General features: G+C 29.3%; 2 long non-coding RNA genes across 3 annotated transcripts; both read right to left on the reverse strand.

Annotated features, from left to right (window-relative positions):
- Positions 1 to 2,135: 2,135 nt before the first annotated feature.
- Positions 2,136 to 4,931, reverse strand: LOC107059914 (uncharacterized). 2 transcript variants are annotated; one of them, XR_001473021.1, is made up of 3 exons: positions 2,908 to 4,931; positions 2,646 to 2,826; positions 2,136 to 2,366 (listed from the first exon to the last, which is right to left on the reverse strand). It is a non-coding gene; the product is annotated as an uncharacterized lncRNA (long non-coding RNA). The 2 variants fall into 2 exon arrangements; XR_001473020.1 differs by lacking the exon at positions 2,136 to 2,366 and having other exon boundaries at positions 2,625 to 2,826.
- A 2-nt stretch (positions 4,932 to 4,933) lies between these two features.
- Positions 4,934 to 5,841, reverse strand: LOC107059915 (uncharacterized). Its single transcript, XR_001473022.1, has 3 exons — positions 5,820 to 5,841; positions 5,653 to 5,723; positions 4,934 to 4,977 (listed from the first exon to the last, which is right to left on the reverse strand). It is a non-coding gene; the product is annotated as an uncharacterized lncRNA (long non-coding RNA).
- Positions 5,842 to 6,482: the final 641 nt, after the last annotated feature.

Consider the following 6,482-nt stretch of genomic DNA (forward strand, 5'->3'; position numbering starts at 1 on the left):
ATATATATATATATATATTTGTGACATTTCTTAGAAGTTAGGATTACTATTTATTTAATTTTTAAAATTTTTGAATTCTTTTGTCATACTAAATACAACATGTTTTATTATAATTACATTTAATATATTAATCAATATGTTGTGCGAATGAAAAGAAAATTATCATTTCACAAAAATAAAGGTTAAAATATAATTTATTATGATTAAGGAAAGCTAAAAATATTATTATAATATCCATAACCATATTTAATACATTAAAAAATTAATTGAAAAGCTGTAAATGGAAAAGGAATCACCACTTAAGGAATCATTATTTTTAATTTTTGGATCATTTCTTCTTGTAAAAGTTTCTATCCATATGTAACAATAAAGTTAAAATAGAAAATGTAGTGACACCATTCTTAGTAATAGATACTTATTTATTCTTATCAATTTTTTCTGACAATTTTGGTTATATTTTTCTTTAAAATAATTATTGCGTCGAATTTTTTTTATTTTTAATTTAAAAGATCTGAAAATTTATGTTAAAAATTTAAATAATAGAAAAAATGATTTATTTAACTTTTATCATCATCAATACTACTAATTCATTTGACATTTTTTCTTAATCTTCATCTCATCATTAATGTTATTTATATAATTTTGTTAAATCACTTATTTTTTCTTTTTTAACTCTTTTTTTATTATATATATAAAGTTGGATATGTAAATCATGATGTGACATTTCTTAGAAGCTAAGATTACTATTTTATCTAATTTATCAATTTTTTGAGTTCTTTTGTCATACTAAATACAATATGTTTTATTATAATTACATTCAATATAGTAAACAATATGTTGTGGGGAATTAAAATAAAATTATCATTTCAGAAAAATAAATGTTAAATTATAATTTTATTATGATTAAGGAAAGATAAATATATTATTTCAATATATAATGACAAATTAATGTGTCGGATGAATAGTAATGACAGAAATCCCATAATTAAACTATTTTGAGTTATAATTATCACTGAATGGCCATTTTGATTAATTTTCCCTTTTAATTAAACATAGAACAATCAGATATGAAAGAGGAGTGAAGAAAGAAGAAGAACCAAAGCAATGTGGAAGAACTAATAATATATTTAGCTTATAGGACAGCTGAATTTACATCTAATGAACACGTGTATGTATCAGTACATTATTCAAGAGGCTATGTTGAAGCACATCTTATATTGCTTTTAGTCCAATTATGTAAAGCACTGAAAAAAAGTAAAATAAGCCCAAGTTAATGTACAATTTTCATAACTTATAGTACAATTATTTCATGCTGTGTTAGTCCTTTTGGTTGTTTTTTTAAGGATAATTTCGTAATTTTATCTTATTAGTCTATATTACTTTATGTCAACACCAATAGTTTGGGCTTTGTGGGCTTATTTGATTGGCTATTAGACACGTAGGTACTTCCAACTGTCATTTCTAAAAAGTTAAAATGTAGATTTTTTTTTGCACGCTGTACAATTAATTTAATAAAGTTAAAAATTAATGTACAAAATTGTTTGGACGTTGTACAACTAATTTAATGCAGTGTTAGTCCTTCTAACTCTCCTTAGAAATAAGAGTAATAAAAAGGAGCATATAGAAGTGGAAAACAGTTGTCTTCCCCCCGAACGAAAAGGTAGACACGTGTACAGAAAATAAAAATTGAAGGGTTCATATTGAATGTTGCTACTTTAAAAGTACTATCTTTATTGGTTGTTGTACAAATATGTATAGTTGTGTTCGTCCATCTAAGTGTCACTTCTAATAAGGAGTAAAAAGCCCGTGCATCGCACGGGCCCAACATGACAACTTGATTATGCATCGTTTTTATTCTCTCAAGAAGTCTTCAGAATGAAATAGTTAGAACTTTGTCTTGTGAACAACTAACCTGTAAGGTTTCACAGCATACTTCATACACCAAAAGATACAATTACATGTTTGAGAAACCTCAAAAGACAAAGCAAAAGCATCAAAAGGACTCGAAGTTGAACATTTGGACTAAAAACCGTGTGAACACAACATAGACAATTACGAATAACTTAAAGAATTTCTTGAACTTATGAACTAAGCGTATCAGCTGACACATTATGTTCTACCTTTTTACAAAAATGAAAATGCTATTAGTTAGCTCTTAATTCTCAAAAAGACTCTTGAGACTCCATATTATCAATTCAATCTCTCAAGTCTTAACCGCAACCATCCTCTGTTAGAACATGCTTGATATAAATACATAATACATATGTTTCAACTAAGATAAATGATTATAGGACTATGTCTAGTGTACAGATCATGTTCATAAAGTACTTATTTTCTTTTTGTTTCCTCGTCTACCATCTCAGAACCTAGAAAATAAAAGCAAATGAAGAGAGTTACAATGTCACTCTCATCATCAATCAATAAATATAAATGATAGTAGTGGTGTAAACATAATTTTTTTTTACTAAGATCACCTGTGAAGCTTTCAATATTATAAATTAAATATGCACATAGGAAAAAAAAAGCTAGAGAAGTCAATTTGGACAAAGAAGCAACATGAACTTCACTGGTATTTTAAGAAATACATATACAAGTAAATTAAGATGGTACAAAAAGAGGTTAAGTAACTTGGAGAGGAGCAATACATATCTTTCATTGGTAGAAATCTTCAACATCAAGAGTTCAATCATAGTCTAATTCCAGATGATAAAATAATTATCACATTTGTGTTGTAGGTAATTGATCAGGAGTGGTGTAATTATTGTGGGTCTAAAGTTTCTTGGAGCTTGAAATTTCTTGCAGTGAATAAACCCTTTCAAACGACACCTGAAAAAGTTGACAAAAATTTGTTAGACGTTTGCAGGAGATATAACATGTAGCTGTAATCAAATGAAAGCTGCAAACTACCTTCGAGGTCTTGGAGATAAAATGGAGAAGACAAACTTTATTTTTCTTGCTTAAATCTGAAACAATTTTTTCGAACAAATTAATAATAGATGATATTGCACTATATGCAGAAGATTTTGTATTTGCCTCAAGTCATCAACTACAAAGCAAGGAAAAGATTGAACACAAGAAACATCTCTTTCTTTATATTGACGGAAAACTATCAAAGATAGGATTACCACATGAATTAACAAATAAGATTATAATGAAAAATCTGATCGATATCTGGACAATTGCTAATTACCAACTTAAGTTCCTTGTCGAGAAAAATAAAGATTAGATCCTCGCTGAATCCTTTAAAAAATACATTTAACAGAGAGTGGCTAACAGTTATCACCTAATTCTCAGCAACCAAGTGACATTCTGTTGCTTATTTGCTTCAGGATTAGTCCATAATCAATTACTTTCATAAAACAAATTGCAATTATAACCTCAGTAACAAAAATACTAAAATTTGAATTGTCGCTGAAGAACTGATACCTCATTGCGTTCAAAATGTATCAACTATTCTTCATTAGCATTAACACTGGATGTAGGTCTAAATAACATTTATATCCTCTCATACATAAAAAGAAATATGAGCAGAACAAATGTTTAATCACAATGCCCATAATCACACACATACACACAAAAAAACTGCACCTCAAGCGGCAAATTCATAATATGGATACCATGATATGTCAATTTAGCGTCAAGTATATACTTGTAGAAAGACCATGTAAAATGAACATTAAGAAGTTGACTATTAAATAATATTTTCCTTATCCTCCTCCTGACATGAAGGAATGTCTAATAATCCTTCGAAGGCTGGTATGTCCTTTCAATTCTGATCTGGGGATTACTGTTCAGAGAAAACACTCATATAACTCATATATTGGTTGGTGTTGATTCGATTATTTACGTCTAGTGGGAAGCTTAACAGTTTGATCTGCTCAATGTATTGCCTCTTAGACCCTTAAATATAAAAAGCCTAAGAAGGTACTTAAAACGATAGATGACTTTCTCCTTTTTAGAAATTACAGAGGCATGAAGCAGTAGTATCTCCTTAAACTAACAAATTTGACAGCAACAAAGAAGTGTAATAAGATTTCTGAGGAATATTCAACTAAGTTGTCGAGGAAAATGCTCTGGTTCTTCGTCTTTCACAATGGGGGCTGCTCATATTTGGTGAACATTCTTCATTCCTTGGAGGTGTATTAATTTATTTTGATTTTTCTACTTGAAACGACAACGTACAACTCTAGTAAAGTGGATAAGGTCCCATTCAAATAGGAAAAAGTGAAATTTCAAAATATTTGTTGTGTCACAAAAGAAGATGTGATGTCGAAATGCTATAAATACGTACAACACATATAAGACAGAGAGATAATATTACTGTCTAGTCTAGAGAATCATATATATTGTTCTTGTGAATAAAGGAAACATGCAAAGATTATTTTGTTAAAGCTATAGATGGTTCACAGAAATAAGTTTGTTTATATAGGAATGTGTTTGAGAACGAAGAAAATAATATACTTTCCTGACCTTTCTCAGAAACTGATTAAGGATCAATTATTTTAAGGGCATTTCATTTTTTCAGGTTGAGTAGGTACTAAGTTTTTTGAATGATATAAAAGGCATCATTTTTTTATATTAAGCTCTTTTAGTTTGAAGTTGTTCGGGTGAATTGTGACATATCTAGTACGCCATCCCATTACTCTATCATCCAGTCGATGTCCTTAGTCTTTTGAAATCTATGTAATGCCTTTGTATGTTGACATTCTTATTTCGAGCAATTTTTGATCTTGTTATAACAAAAAATAATATTTACAGTTTCATTGAATGCTGAAAAACTGCACACTATATCTAAGTTTTTTTCGCTGACACAAAGTTAAACTAATAGCAACAACTTACAATTGAAATAGATGCAAATAAAGGATAGATCTTTCAAATGTATTTCTTGGGAAAAAATATATAAACAACACACGTCTAGCAGAAACAAATCATGTACCTTTGTATCATTCACGCACAAAGGAATACGTTGTAGAAAATCTGTGGAAAAAAGCAATAAATTTTTTTAGTTAGATTAGGCATACTATCAAACACCTTATGTGCCTCAGTTAAATTAGTTGTTGCAACTACAGAGTACATCTTTGTATATTTGTTAGAATAAAAAGAAAAAAGGCACATCTAATACATAGATTTTAACAGCGCAAAGGAAAAATTAAATTTATAAAAGAGACCTTACATGCATGAGTAAATTAGATTTTTTTTTTTTATATACATGTATAAAATCTAATTAGAAACCATCTAAAAGTTGTAATGATGATTACAATCAAAGAAAGTAAACTAATAACAAAAATAATTGCGAAAAATATGCACCAACACAAAGAGCACACAATTAGAAGGATGAACAATCAAGTAAGAAGCGGTGAAATTTGAGATTCCAAATAGAAAAACTCATGAAAATAATAAAAATGGAGAAAGAGGAGGGATTGAGAGAAAACCGACAAATAATCAATACTAAAGACAGAGAAACCATGAGAAGGGTGAAGAACAAAGCGAAAGTTGGAAAAAGTACTTTTTGTTGAATTTGCTTATCCTATGTTAGTCCCTCTCAACTGTCATTTAAACATACATGATACAACCCAAGGAGAAGCTGAAACAGAGCAATAATCACACATACATGATACGACTCAAATTTGAACTTGGAAAAGAGATTGTTACCTGAACTGTATTTGCTCTTTCTGCGTGTTTGGAAATTTCAACAATGGCAAAGCGCAAAATTTATTAAGTTCCTGTAAATAAATAGACAAAATAGAGAAAAAGCCAAAGAAATTAAGAACGTTTGATAGTATTTTCTCTACAATTTCAAGAGCTTCACCAAGAATAACCTAGAATGAAATGGAGAAAGTGCGAATAAGTTAACTATTGGAAAAAAGCTGCACTAAGCAATAACACGTGGCTTATGAAAGAAGTACCAATTTATGCCTTGAAATTACGAAAATGCCCTTACTTGTCTATTTGTTGGAATTGCACGGTATAACTTTTGCAGCCAACGGTACAACTTTTGCAGCCATGTTCGTCCTTCACAACTCTGCAGCCAACGGTACAACTTTTGCAGCCATGTTCGTCCTTCACAACTCTGCAGCCAACGGTACAACTTTTGCAGCCATGTTCGTCCTTCACAACTCTCCCTTCTATATAAGGGTAATCTATATAAGGGTAATCTATATAGAATCCACAGTTATATAAATTTATACATATGATCTTTTTTAAAAAAAATATTTTTAAAAATATTTCAGATTTAAATTAGTTTTTTATCTTTTATGCCACCCCTGTAAAAAAAAATTAAGAAAAATCATTTTTGGAAAATATTTCAATTTTTTAAAAAAAAATCATTTTTAAGCCACCCGCCACCCCACCCTACCCCCTCCACTGCCATCAATTTTTTTAAAAAAATATTTGGAAAATATTTAAACTTTAAATTTTTCATTTTTTACGCCACCCCCACCTAGGCCAACCCGTCAATTTTTTTTAAAATTTTTTTTTTTGGA

Source organism: Solanum tuberosum, unplaced genomic scaffold (genome assembly GCF_000226075.1).
Source record: "Solanum tuberosum cultivar DM 1-3 516 R44 unplaced genomic scaffold, SolTub_3.0 scf00045, whole genome shotgun sequence".
In the NCBI taxonomy this organism is placed as follows: Eukaryota; Viridiplantae; Streptophyta; class Magnoliopsida; order Solanales; family Solanaceae; genus Solanum; species Solanum tuberosum.